We start from the raw sequence: 15,274 nt of genomic DNA on the forward strand, positions 1-15,274 counted from the left end.
TAATCATCGTCTTTTTTTTTTTAAGTAACGTCTGTATTCTATAAGATAAGAGGGAAGGAAAGAACGAGAAAAGATGGAAGAATGAAAAAGATGAAATTTAAAAGTAGAGCGACTTATTTTATAAAACTAAATTCTTCTGAAAATTCAGTCTGGAGGATACTAAAGAGCACGATGGAAGATAAGAAAGATAAGTCTGATACAAACTCTGTGGGACGAAGTTCGAAGTAATACGACACTCATAACCTGGGTCAACTGATAAGTGCGGAACAGGTAGGCGATGGTCTTTCGATTGTCTGGTGCCCACAGAAACCTTATTTTATCATTTGGTCTCGTTCTGAACATAATAATGTATGAAATGTTTCCGTTGGACATTTATATAAATTCTAGTATTAAAAACTTCTTTTTTTTTCAAACAGATATAAGCTTATCAGGTGATTCTCAAAAGTAATTAATAAAAATGATATTCCATTAAAAAAAAAAAGTCAGGCAATGAAAATGCCAAGCCTAAGTCAACTTAAGGCGTTGAAAAGGGGAATTGATACCATTTAATGTTTCACATTGAACGACCAGTTCATTGAGTATGCCAGACGTCATATGTTTTAGTTGAGAGCCCCACCAACGCCCTTTGAAACTTGAAACCGCTGCCCATTCATCATAGACATCGGACTACTTACCAAACATCCCGTGATGTTTTCAGTCAGCTTCCTAAGCTGTAGTCCAGAGTCCATCATTTCATCATAATTAATGGACTGGATGATGGACCATATCAATTTAGGTTAAAAATTAATAATTACGATGGTACTAACATTTGCCGTGTTACAAATATAGGCTTATATTATAACACGGTTACTGTAACGAATGTATGTGCGAATTGTAATTAAGGTATTTCTACAGAACCTTGATGATAATCCCTAGGTTCTTGGGTGAACTGTATAGTGTATTACATATGCGAGAACGAACAATAAGCGTACACCGTCACAAAACGATCAATGCACTATAACTAAGTTCAGTCGTGATGAAATGAAATAACGAACTTTAATTCAGAATGGTCCTCAGTCGAGTCAGTAACTAAATTTGATGTTATTTCTTCAAAAGCCTAGCGGTAACTTTTGTAAAGGTTTACATCAATAATCTCTAACCCAATACCTATGTCGTCACTCCAACATCGCGTACAAAGTATGTCTACTACAGTGCGTCGCTAGATTAAACTAAGTGCCTAACATTACAAAGACAGTTTTGTGTGAAAACACAAGCTCTAAATGGGACACCCTCGGCAGGTTTCAATATTTTCAGCATAAAAATAAAAAACAAATTATTAGCTACAAAAGGTAGACATCCTTAACTCTAACTCGAATACAAAAAGAAGAGACTTGTAGGTGTCCAAAGTTTTGTCAATACTTTTGGTCCGACTGACAACGTGATACCACAGAATACGCTGATTATTAATGTTATTATAACTAAAGATGCTTGTAAAATGTTTTACATGCTTCGTATGTTCCTTCAGAGTTGAAGATAGCTTACTTCCTAGTCCAAACCTCCCAAAGGACGAGGGAAATGGGAGCGGGCAGGGTCTGAACCCGGAACCATCGACAAGTCCGAACGACAGTCCACCGCGCAAACCGCACGACCAGGCAGCCATTACATTGTTCATATTCATGAGTATTCCATGAAATGATAGATATGAAGATAGGGTTCAAAGTGCTGTGGCCTAACTAATGTTATTGAATGATTATCTGATTGATTTTATTGTTTTGTAAAAGGCAAATCTCTCATTCAAGGCCTTAACAAAGAAACGTTTCCCCTCAGGCAATGACATTTTCGCTTCCAGAAAAAAAAAGCAACTGTTGCATCCATGGGCGTAGCAAAAGGGGGGGGGGGGTTAGGGGTTCAACCCCCCCCCCCCCCCCAAATGAAATCCCCCCCCCCTGTGTGAGGGGGGGGGCGGAATGAAGTGACTGATTTTTGCTTTCATTTTGTTTATTTTAGGTGAGACTTTAATACTAAATCATCACTTACCACATCACAGCCGAGGCAGTTTTGAGTTTAAATCCCCTACCAGGGGGTTTTGAGATTTAAAAAACACCTACCAGGGGGTTTTGAGATTTAAAAAACACCTATCAGGGGGTTTTGAGATACAAATCCCTCTACCAGGGGGCCTTGAGTTTATAACCCCCTACAGGGGGTTTTGAATTTTAAACCCCATACCAGAGGTTTCTGCAGTTAAATCCCCCTCTTCTATATACAAAACAAAAAAAAATGCAAACAACAATCCCCAAATTCCAACAGCACAGTTGAGGAAGATTTTGATTTTAAAACCCCCTCCAAAATTTACGATAAACCCCATCTTCAATATAAAAAAAGCAAATTACACACTCAAAATTCTATGAGCGTAGCCAAAGGGGTTTTGAGTTTAAACCCCCCTCCACTCCAGTTGGGGTTTGAAGCTAAAACGTACCTCTTCAATATAAAAAAAAGCAAATTACACACTATAAAATCTATGAGCGTAGCCAAAGGGGTTTTGAGTTTAAATCCCCCTTCTCCAGATGGCTTTTTCTTTAAAGTTTAAAACCCCTCCAGATGGTTTTGAGTTTTAAATTCCCCTACAGAGCGTTTAGAGTTGAAAACCTCTCTCTTCAATATTATTTTAAAGCAAACTACAGTCACCAAATTCTAGGATCGTAGCTAAATGAGGTTTTGAATTAAAAACAAAACAAAAAAACTCTAGAGATTTCTTAGTTTAAAACCCCTCAACAGATGATTTGACGAAAAAACTTTCCTTTTCGATATAAAATCTAAAGCGAAATACAAGCATGTAATTCCAAGAGCGTAGTCAAGAAAGGTTACAAATTTCTACCAGTGGCTTGGGCTCCATTAATAAAGTGTGAATAGTCTTCTGCCGAAATTGAAAGTCATTAAATGTGTCTCAACAAAGATGACTAAGACAGATTTTAGGAGTCAGTCATAGAGATCGGGTCTAAATCAAAGAAATCATATGCCAAACTTAGTAAGGTTGTGACAGAGCGTCGCATGAGGTTTTGAGTCAGAGGGGAATCCACCCCCCCCCCGAAAACCCTCCCCGAAAAAAAATCTGGCTACGCCCATGGTTGCATCAGAACTTTAAGAGATCTAAAATATCGTGATATAAAAGTTTCATTATCTTTTCTAGTTTTTGAGATCTAAACGGGACGGACGGACAAATGTATTTAGCTTCATAATCCCCATTCGGGGGCCTTAAAAACACTATTAGGCATAATCTTGTTTTGAAAATAGTATTGGTTAAAAAGAAAATAGTGTGCATATTTAATTTCAGAATTTTTTAAAAAATTGCACCTAAGTTTTGTAAGCTATGAAAAATGGTGAAATAGAATTTTCAGGTGAAAGATTCTCTACGCGCGCTAAAAAAAAATCCCGCGTTTTGAACGTGAGGCAGGCGCACTAATTAATTTTTTTAAAAAAGTACATTCCGCCAAGACGCTTGCATCACCATGTAGCCCGCATGTACAGGAAGTCAGTCGTTCCAGCCACTTCAACCTGTTCAAAAAGATCTTAACAAGACTTAAGTTTTTTGCTAGCGCGCTGAAACGTTAGCTGCTTTACGAACGTGTTCAAGCGATAAACTTAGAGCTAGGTTTTTTGTTGTTTTTTTTTTAATAAGGATCAAGGACCGTGTTGTGACACTTAAGTTTGACTTATGCTGCGTGCTTCGCCAGACAATGTGTTGCTAGAAAAGGAAAATGACCACTTGTGATCTATAACTTCTCGTTCCGTCACGTGTCCCCTCACTACAACTAGATGTCCAGATAGCTTATCACTTTTTCTTAGAAAGAGCAGGCCCGCCGACAGAAATATTTGGGCCCCAGACAACTGGGTATCTACTGACCCCTCTGTCTTCCCCTCTGTCAAAAACCTTCAAATACGGATACAAGACGCAAAAAAAAAAAGCTCAAAGAAGATCGCCTTTGGTATGAGGTTGTCTCCTATGCGAATAGGTGTCCGACCCAGCGGTGCTCTCTAATGGTAATTATTGCCACTATACTATCTACACCGGCCTCTAGCAGAACATTTGTAATGTAGTCTTGCCAGCGTATGCCCATTATGGTGCATGAGGGCATCCACATCAAGTTCCGCACCTATGGCAGAATATTTAAAATACGACGCCTGCTCTCCCGTACAAAAAATTAAAGAGATGATTGCTACTGAGCTGCTCTATGCAGACGATTGCGCCTTTCTTGCACACACCGAAAAGGAACTTCAACTTGCCGTCCATGAATTTGCTGAGGCTGTTGCCTCGTTTGGTCGTCCATTAACCTAAGAAAAACAACTGAAGTCTCCAATCGGGATCAATGTGAATGGTCATCTCCTTAACGTTGTTGACCACTTAACCTACCTGAACAGCAAGGTGTCCAATGATGCGTCACTTTCCAGAAAAAAAAAGACAACCGTCTCGCAATGGCCAGCAGCGCTTTTGGACGCCGTCAACTGAGAGTATGGCTGAATTCGTCTCTACACCTAGCAACAAAAATCAATGTTTATAAAGCAGTGGTTCTGAATGGCTCTGAGACCTCGGTGCTTTATCGAAGGCATTTTAATCTCTCAAACGCTCCCATCAAAGGTGTTTAATATATAAACCTAATGAATATCCGAAATCCATAATTGTACTTGTATTGATTTCAATTCCATAAACAACACATGTAAATAACTATGATTCATTATATGACCACACTTCGTAATCAATGCTTCTATAATGATACCTTCTGACCTAAGTGAACTGATCACTCCTTAAGTCCCAAAGAGAGCACTGCCCTTAACTCTCGCTCTTTTCCATCAAAACTTACTGCTTGAGGTCCTATTCATTCAACTTTTGGACTAGCTCTCCATCGAGTTCAGAAGACTCTACCCACCACGCTGTTCATGAAGAAAATTTAGACAAAGTTGTTCATCATTTTCTTTTTATAGATTAGTTTTGCATTTTGAGCTGTTTTATGTCTAGTCTGTTATCAGTGTCATATTCTCAAAGTGCCTTTTTTTCATCCGTACATTGTCGTTTTGCTAGAGGCGCTGTAGAAATGAACTTATTATTGTAATTATTTTAGGTGAAGGTTCATGTGCAGCCTTCAAACTAAATCTTTGAATATAGAATAGAAACATAACTTGGGAAAAGAAAATTTGTAGAAATATTATCAACTCTAAAAGATGGAATTGAAAAAAGGATACGCGTCAACCAGGATATAGCTACTAAACACAAGTAAACAAGAGAAACTTTACAAAATACTTTTTTTTGTTATCAAAAAGACAATATTTTATTTATACTAGTTATAAAGTGATTGCTACTGCTCTTAATAACTAATGAATGTTTTTTTTTTTTTTAAAGGACCAGTTTTCACCACGCCCGTCTCATGGCGATGTTGTGTGATTGAACTTTTATATAATCATGTTGTTGTGTTATACGTCTATAACAAACAATAAAATTAATCCTTGACTAAGATAAGCGTGGACGTTAGAGATGTTTATTTTTATTTGAAACCAGGACATTACTTTCCACTTTGGAGAAGAAGAAAACTTGGCCTTCTTGTTTCTTGTCCATTACCGCTAATTGTGTATTCATCAATGGGGTATAACTACGGGTGGTAGTACCAAGAAGTAACAGGACAATGACAGAATAGGACAGCTGGAGCAGGACATACACAATAAAGTCAACAACAAGGTTCAATTGAAGAACGTGTTGGGGTCAGAGGCGTGTATAGGATTATTTGTTTAGGCCACAGTGGTTCACAAACGTTTCCCTCAACGGAACACTTGGCACATTCTGAGGAGTTATCGGAAACACTTTGCTTATTCTTTTCGAGAGGTTATTTCACGTGGTGGCCTACTAGTTAATTATTCCAGTAGTTCGTGGAACACCTATTCAGGCTTCGAGGAACTCTAGGGTTCCGCGGAACACAGTTTGGGAAATATTGGTTTAGGGCACGAAAACTGCCATTCAAAAGAGAGAATCTAAATGAGATTCGTGGGACTCAGAAGCGGCGTGTCGACTTTAAAAGAAGCGATTGCCCCTTGCTCCACTCTCTGTAAAGGGTTATGAACTTCGACCCCTGGGGTCATCCTTATAACTTAACTTAAATTGCCTTAAATAAACAATTCATTGCTATATGGGGCATTGCTGATAGTTGCTTCACAGAATACTTATGTAGAAATCGTGACGACCTAGTTAAGGACATTTTTTAAAAATTTATTTTACATGTTTCGGATGTTTCTTTCAGATTTGAAAATTATTTCATTCTAGCCTAAGCCTACCCGTAGTACGACGGGGGAGGGTAGCGGGCAGGGATTTATCAGGGGCCATCGAGACAACAGTCCAGAGTGCTACCAAAGTGCAGCCATTCTTTCTTAGGCCTTGTAATTCACCTCTTGTTTAGGACACATTTTGGTGGGCATTTGTCTTTGATCCACTCTTGCTATACAAGAAGGACGGCATAGATATTCTCTCTATCATGAATATAAAATGTAAAATGTTTGACATGTTTCGGATGTTCTTTCAGAGTTGAAGATAATCTACATCGTAGCCCAAACCTTCCGCAGGACTACGGGGGATGTTTTGAGGCAGGGTATGAACCCTAGACCACCGAGACGACCGAACGAAAGTCAAGCGCACATACAGCTCAACCAAGCAGTCATCCTTTATTACCTTCATCTTGTTAAACTCTTGAGTTCTCGAGAGTTACTCCCCGCACGGAAGTTCCGCTAAACATGAATGTCATCTCAGTGGTGCTCAAATTCTTTCGCCCTTAGACTTCAAATATTTTTCTCGAAAAGCTGTCGATTTCAAGGACTCAAACTTTGTGCGGCTCCATTATGCCGTTTGGACAGAAGTTTCGACAGGGCCAGATTAGGCCCACTAGCCGTAGTCTTTTTTTCACACATTTAAACTAGATATTTATTATAGTAAAGTTCCCTTTGTGGTCTATAGGGCAGATGATGTAAAGGTCATCTGTTTCTGTGGCCTACGGCTAACAAGGGTGTCATGTGGCCTTTACTTTTCCCTAACTAATGTCAGGTACCCATTAGAGCTGGGTAGACTCAGAGGCGCCCGAAGATCCCGAAATTAAAAATCCCAGTCTTCACCAGGATTCGAACCCCGGTCCCCGGTTTGAAAGCCAAGCTCTTTACCACTCAGCCACCGCGCTTCCAGATATTTATTATGATGTATAAAAAAAGATTATTCTAAATATATGGCTTGCAAAATTTAATGTCAAAGAGTAGTGTTTCTTTCTAATATAATTCCGACTGAACCGTAAATATTGCTTTTACCCTTAAAAAAAAACCCAACTTCAATAATGGAAATTTAAAAAAGTGCCACACTATTATCATAGAGTGGCATACTACTTAAAGCCATATTAATAGAACAAATTATAGAAGTCAGTGGCGTAGCTCGGGTAGGAGGAGAAGACATCAAGAATTGGAAAATTTCCCCAAGCCCCTACTTTAGGGGGGCCCCAAATTAGTATTTTTTACATCAACAATTAAATATTACGCAAAATGCAAGGGCCCCCAAAGAGGTCAAGCCCCCAGGGCCCCTAAACGATGGAAAATTCCAAGCTACGCCCCTGAGAGAAGTGTTAATAGAAGCATTAATACAGTTTACAATATCGTTTTAAACTAAGAACATTAATTTGTTAATAATTTTCAAAACAATGTTTATAGTTTCTCTTACCTCCCTTTGATCTTGATAAAAAGATCGTTGTTAGCCAAAACGTCTTATGGGCTAAACATAACTTTTCCCAGCAGGCGTATTATGACTAACATGATACTAGCACCCTTTTAACTGTACAGCTCAGAGGCGTAGCTAGGGTGGGGGAAAGGAGGGGAGAATTTGAAAATCCCACCGGGCCCCCACTTGAAGAGGGCCCCAAAATGAGTGTTTTTACATTAACTCTTAAATACTAGTCGACTGGCGGCGTAGCATACGCCTCTATTTTGCAGGGCCGGCCTTAGGCCACTGCAACCTATGCGACCGCGATAAATAAAAACGGCATTATGCATTAGCCGTAATTGTGTCATCTGGTGAAAGAAGCTTCTCGCGCCTCAAATTAATGAAGAATTACTTGAGGTCAACAATTCTCAAAGATAGATTGAAACATTTGGTAATGCTTGCTATTGAGCGTGGTCTATGTAGGAAACAGAATTATTATGATAGACTGTATGACTTTGCTACTCGCATAGTAAAGAATGAATAAAATGTATAGCCCCAATAGACGAATTTATTTTCTAATACAAACTCTTAAATTTCACTTATTTTCCGCTTGCCTACACAAACTTTGCCCGCGAAATCCGTTTCGCATAGGGCCCCACAATGATTAAGTTGGCCCTGCTATTTAGTGACGGGTGAATATACATAGTAGATTAGTTGTTCTCTATCCATGACTTCTTGGTCACAATATTTAAGTGCAGCGCTGCTATTTGGTAGGCCTATTTGTAAAATGTTTGTTTGTAAAATGTTTGTTTGTAAAATCTTTGTTTGTAAAATCTTTGTTTGTAAAATGTTTAACATGTTTCGGATGTTCATTCAGAGTTGAAGCACTAAGGGGGATGGGAGCGGGCAGGGTTTGATAAATCCTAACGACAGTCCAGCGCGCAAACCGCACGACCAGTCAGCCAACCGTAGTGACTGGTGAATACTTGTTCTCTCCCCCCTCTTGTTTTTTCGTGGGGTGACTATCCGCAGAAATAAGAGGGTGATCTTTACTTTACTTCTTCTTCTCGTCCAAACTCTTGAGCGCCGAAGAGAATTATATATATAGATTACCAAAATGCTTTGCCACAAAATGTAATAATACATACACATTTAATATACAGTAATGCTTAATACATTGTGTACACTGAAAACTACCCACAGCCATAGCATTCAGCCATTGCATACTTAACAATTACAGAGGCCTTGCATTATGTCCTCTTACAACACAACTTTAAAACAATCATAAACAGGATAGATTAGAATACAGTTTTACAGGACAGACCCGTAGAGTTATTGCCATTTTAGAATAAGATTTTTTAAACACTTTAATTCCTGAAGTTTAAAAGTTGGTATTTTTCTTTGTAAAATCGGATTTACAAATAAAGACATGCAACCTACCAATGACAATTTACGTCTCGAGAGACAATCTTTTGCGTTTGTAACTTCTCTAAAGGGGTCAATTTGTGACTATGAAAATATAGAAATTGTTTGGCTCTATGGTCAATGACTATTCTGGCTATTTAACTGGACTTCAAATACTTCTATATGACGACAATTTGATACAAGGACTCTATCAGTGGTAAGAATATTGATTAGTTTTATTGATAGATAGGTTTTTAAAATAGATGAAATAATTATTGTTTTAAACATTGTTAATCAACGACGCCTACCATAACGGCAGGGCCGATCTACAAATTTGCTTCCTCAATATAATAATATTAAAATAAAATAAAAGTTCAATAATTTCTATTTTGTCGGAAGCACAGAATTACGGTTGATCACATCTAAAGATTATATATTGTTTAGTATACCTGACCTTGAAATCGTGAAGTCTATTTAAAACTGATTTAGACTGGGTTTCTATTCATGAGCTTTGAATTAGTGTCAAAAGTTGTTTTCTTTTCTTGTTACAAAGGTTATAGTAACTCCCTCTGTCCCTCTGGAGGGAGGGTTCTTTTACGTTGCTTTTCTCTCTCACTCTGCACAATCATTGTGGATGAGAACGCAATGAAAAACAAAAACAAAACAATTAGTTAATTAACAAGTAGTAATTAATTAATTTTGATTTATATAAAAGAGAAATAAATATTGCATTATTGAGATAAATACCATAAACTGAGCGGTTCTTCCACTTTTATTATGTTTTTTTTTATTTAAATTTTTCACTTTTTGTTCAATATCTGAGGTGCTTTGTTTGTGGGTTTTCACACACACACGCACACACATATATATCATATATTTCTCTCTATCTCTCTGTATATATATATATATATATATATATATAGAGAGAGAGAGAGAGAGAGACAGACAGACAGACAGAGAGACAGACTGACATTGACACTAAGTATTATTGGATAGCTGATTGTGCGTCATCTTCACGATTTGCCGCCTTGCTGGAGATAAGGGCGCCAATTTTTTTCGGTAGAAACACTTATTATTATAACTTAGATATGGCGCGACTTTCATGCTTATAGCATGCTCAGAGCGCTATGATCCAATCTCATTTGTGGACCAGTATAGAGGGGGGGGGGGTATCTGGAAGAAGGTTTATCCGTGCTTCCTTTAGGCCCTCAGCAATTAGGCATATAATTATAATTAGTGAAATATTAACTTATTTTCTAAGCATTTAACTCTTTCTCTCCTAATCGACGATAACATCATTGATTTTGACCTCATTAAATTAAATTAATGTTTACTTTTTAAATATGACTTTGAATTATATAAAACGAGCATGCATTTCCCTTTAATTCTAAATACCAACATTTTCTGTTAAAAGCCCAATCATTACAAGGTAGTAAAATAATAATTAGTAAAATGAAGGATTCCTTTCAAAACGTGGGAAAATAATTACGGAGAGAAAGAGTAACAGGGGATGTGCACAATTGCCGAATTTGCCCCCCCCCCCCCCCCAAAAAAAAAATATAGAATTTTTGTTTTTTTTACATTTTGCTTTTAAAAAAATGTATAAAATATGCACATTTTTAATAAAAGTTTAAAATATCTAATTATTTATAACTATATTTTGGCTTTAATATCTAGACTTCTGGAGAACCTCTGAACATCTAAAACACTTTCTGATCAAAACCCTAGTTTTTGTAGTAGCCTATTACAGAGGATGGAAACCGTATTGTAATCAACTCGATCTTGGCTGGTGCTGAACCTGATTGTTACCTTAGTTTTATCGTGACCCCCGTGACCTATATCGAGGGTGTCGGGTTTATGCGCTATAAATAACTTTCAAAACCGTTGTAACTGTGACCAACTTTTGACGTTTTATAGGTTACAGTAGGGGCATCCCCTAAAAAATGACAACTTCCTGCAGTTGCACATGCGCAGTGTGACTATTGAATATCTATTAATTTTCTTCATTATCAATATAAACAACTTGCTAACATTTACAAGTAGTCTAGAATCTAGATCTATTTTGTTTTTACCATAAAATGCAACCAAAAAGGGCTTCTATTTGGACAAAAGAAACTCCATTGACCATTCTCAACCAAGAGGTTGACATACAATATATACATATACTTAACATAGTCATAAACTACTAAACAAATCTACTTTTAAATAACACTACATAAATTTAAAATAATCATTATTTTAAACTTTAATTTTTTTGCTTTAATTTTTTTTTAATGTTCAAATATAATGGTAATTAGAGTCTATTATTATTATAACATAATTTGTCATAATTATTATGATAAATTATGTTGTTGTTATAATAAAAATAATTAATATTAAAGCTAATTTAACTGTGACTTCTTAACAAAAATATTTACTCTAGAAATAGATTAAAATTAAATCTAGATGATAGATCTAGTCACTAGTAGAGTAGTAGAGTAGAATAGACTCTAGTCTAGAATTGAGTCTAGATCTATATAATAGCTAGAAAAAAATATCTCTAGCAACATCATAATCCACTTAGACAAATATAATGTCCTTACTCCATACCAACATTAACATGGCTTTAGACTTTAGGAAATATAGATCATGTGAAACACAACTAATAGGACTAATTGATGATTTTTCAAAAGGTTTAGATAAAAGTGAGCAAATAGATGCTATCTTACTAGATTTTTCCAAAGCCGGCAAAGCTTTTGATAAAGTTCAACACCATAGTTTGCTTAAAATTTTTTAATATTTTGGCATTGATGGTCCATTGCATCAGTGGATTAAAAATTTTGTTATAGGGAGAGAACAAACTGTAATAATAAGTGACTCTAAATCAACACCAATAACAGTAAACTCAGGTCTACCTTAAGGAACAATCTTAGGTCCACTACAATTTTTTTAATTTACATAAACGATTTACGAAATTGCATTAGTTCAGGAACAAAAGTCAGATTATTCGCAGACGATTGCATAATATATAGAACAATAAAAACAACACAAGATACAGAAATTTTACAAAGAGAATTTGATGAAATACAGAAATGGGAATCATATTGGAGCATGTCTTTCCACCCAGAAAAATGTCAGTTATTAAGAGTAACAAAAAAGCTAAAACAAATTAATTCCACTTACCAGTATCTTCTTCATGGTAAACCAGTAACACAAACTAAAAACGCAAAATACCTAGGTGTTATAATAAATGAAAAACTGTCATGGAATCCCCATATTGATGAAACTATCAAAAAATCTAACAAAGCATTAGGGTTTATTAAAAGAAATTTCTATAAATCAAATAAGAACATAAAACTAAAATGTTATTTAACCTTGGTTAGGCCAATAATAGAATATGCATTCTCTATTTGGGAACCCTCAACGCAAGAAAACATTAAGAAACTGGAACAGACACAGAATAGAGCAGTGAGATTCATAACAAACGAATATTCACATTTGACTAGAGTAACACCTTTAGTTAAATCACTAAATTTAGAAAGCCTTCAGGATAGAGGACTTAAAAGTAAAGTAGCAATTATACATAAAACACTGAACCATTATCTTCAAATACAAAAACAAAATTTAATAAAATACTAAGAAAGACACAAAGATAAAAGCACATTCCTTCTCCCATATGCTAGGACAAATTTGAACAATTACTCCTTCTTCCCTATCGCTATTAGAGCATGGAATGGGTTGCCTGAGCTAGCCAGGAAAACCAGTGACTTGGCAGAATTTAAGTCATCGGTTAATATGCATGACTGAATGCATGGCGTGTAGGACGTAATCATCTTCTTTTTTTAAGTAATGTCTGTATTATATTAGATAAGATAAGAAACTTCAGAGACTTCAAACTTCAGAATCTAGATCTAGAAATAGTAAATAGAGTTATATTAGTATATTAGAATTTGAAGCTCTAGACTCTAGACTAGACTTCACTAGAGCTATTCTAGATACAACTAATTATCAAGTTACTAGAATAACTACTAAACTAGATCTCCCTAGTTACAAGTAACTAGATCTATATCTATTCTACTTAAAATTCTAGTTAAACTTAAACTTAAATCAAGTGATAGTGACCTAGAATAGAATCTAGAAAAGATTATTTCAAATGATCATGATCATGTAATCTAGTGAAAGTCTAGTCATCTTACTAGAGATTAGATGATTAGTCACTACTAGATCTAGACTCTACTCTATATTAGTCTATATAGTTTATAGTTATAGATCTAGAATGTATATATATATAATTATCTAGACTTAAAACTTGTGATTCGACTGTTTACATCACTACAGTCTACTAGATCTAGTTCTATTTTAGTGTTGTCTCTTTCGGATTTGAAGAAAGTTACATTTTTTTTCTTTGTTTTATTTTCAGATCTTGTTCAACTTCTGGATGTAGTGAAAGCAAAAAAATCTTCTTCTAATATATTGTATCAGCAGCTGAGAGTAAAATTAGTCCTATGTTTTCTCATTCTACTAAAGATTCAAAACCGGTACATAACTAGTATGATCAGCTCAAGTGGACTTATTGAATCTCTGTGCAACCCATATTCCTCTAGTAGGAAAATCTTAACTATATTCAGTTCAGTGCCTAATTTATGTGAATAATTAATGTGGTTAGAATGGGAATCAAATAAAGATTTGATCATAATATAAGAAAGGCTGCCTCATCATGTGGTATTGCGCTCTGGAATGTTGTAATCTTAAAATCTAAAGGAATATTTGAAACATATAAATCAAATAAACAATTACACTTTTAAAGAATGGCTGCCCGGCCGTGTGGTGTGCACTCTGTGGCCCAGGGTTCAAACTCTGCCTGCTTCCTTATCCTGTAATACGGCAGGATGTTTGAGCAAGGATGTAATAATCTTCAAATCTAATGAAATATCTAAAACATGTAAAACAATCAAAATATTGTATTAAAAGATAGCTGCCTTTTCCTGTAGTATGCACTGCATACGCGATTGGCCACGGGTTTAAACTCTGTTGGTTGCCATCCTCTCCCATCCTGCAGGAGGCTTGGACATGAACAGAATAATCTTTAGTTATTTAGGAAGGTCAAAAACTATAACATTCAATTGAAGGAAAGTAGTATTTTATTTATAAATATAAAAAATTTAGTGGTCTTATGTGGAAATAACTACAAATAATGAAAAAAAAAGCATCCTAAGAGACTTTCGAGAAGGTGTAACTTATCAAGATTGCTATTGTAAAATTTAGTTTTTTTTAATACTTTAATAAGGATAATTGTTCATAAAATTTAACTTTTGTTGTGATTTATTTTCTTTTAGAATAAAAAATTCATTTGTAAAACTTTAAATGCAGTTTTCAAAATTATTATTTTGTTATATAATTTCTGTCTATAAACATTTCTTACAATCTTAAAGACCAATAGGGTTAGGAAACTAATTTTTGGTGTGCAGATGAGGAATACAATGATAGAGACCTTAAGCTAAAAATGTTTAATGTGCTTGATTGTTTAATAATAACATAACATTTTTTTTTTTATATTAATATGAAAGAGACCTTGAAATTGGGTGATGTTTTTTTACAAATCACAAAAAATAAACATTCAGTAAGCCAAATCCTGTCCAGAATTAATAAAGCTGTTTAATAATATTTTCAAAAATGTACCGGTATATAAAATCACTAGTATCTTTATAGTTTTTTTAGATTTAAAAGATTTATAAATATTGTTTTTTCAAGATGGCAGACATCTCCATGGCAATGGTATATGTTTTTTTCTTCAAGTTGATTTTTTTTTGTGTCTCTATGTCACTATTGGAGGCACTGTGGCTTAACGGTAAAGCAATTGGATTCCGAACCGAAGGTTCGCGGATTCAAATCCTGGTGAAGACTTGGATTTTTAATTTAAGGATCTTTGGGCGCCACTGAGTCGACCCAGCTCTAATGGGTACCTGACATTAGTTGGGGAAAAGTAAAGGCAGTTGTTCATTGTGCTGGCCACAGGACACTCTCATTAACCATAGGCCACAGAAACAGATGACCTTTACAGCATCTGCCCTATAGACAACAAGGTCTGAAAGGGCAATTTGACTTTACTTTATGTCTCTATAACTACAAATAAAGTTATTTTACCAGGTCAGACTGGGTGTAAAAAAATGGCCCAGGCATTTCTATACGATCTGGCCCACA

The 15,274-nt window shown here is 35.7% G+C and overlaps 1 long non-coding RNA gene across 1 annotated transcript; it reads left to right on the forward strand.

Moving 5' to 3' along the window:
• Positions 1–11,074: 11,074 nt before the first annotated feature.
• LOC106054097 (uncharacterized) lies at positions 11,075–14,438 on the forward strand. Its single transcript, XR_001215373.2, has 2 exons — positions 11,075–11,235; positions 13,494–14,438. It is a non-coding gene; the product is annotated as an uncharacterized LOC106054097 (long non-coding RNA).
• Positions 14,439–15,274: the final 836 nt, after the last annotated feature.

This window comes from Biomphalaria glabrata, chromosome 4 (assembly GCF_947242115.1).
Source record: "Biomphalaria glabrata chromosome 4, xgBioGlab47.1, whole genome shotgun sequence".
Taxonomy (NCBI): Eukaryota; Metazoa; Mollusca; class Gastropoda; family Planorbidae; genus Biomphalaria; species Biomphalaria glabrata.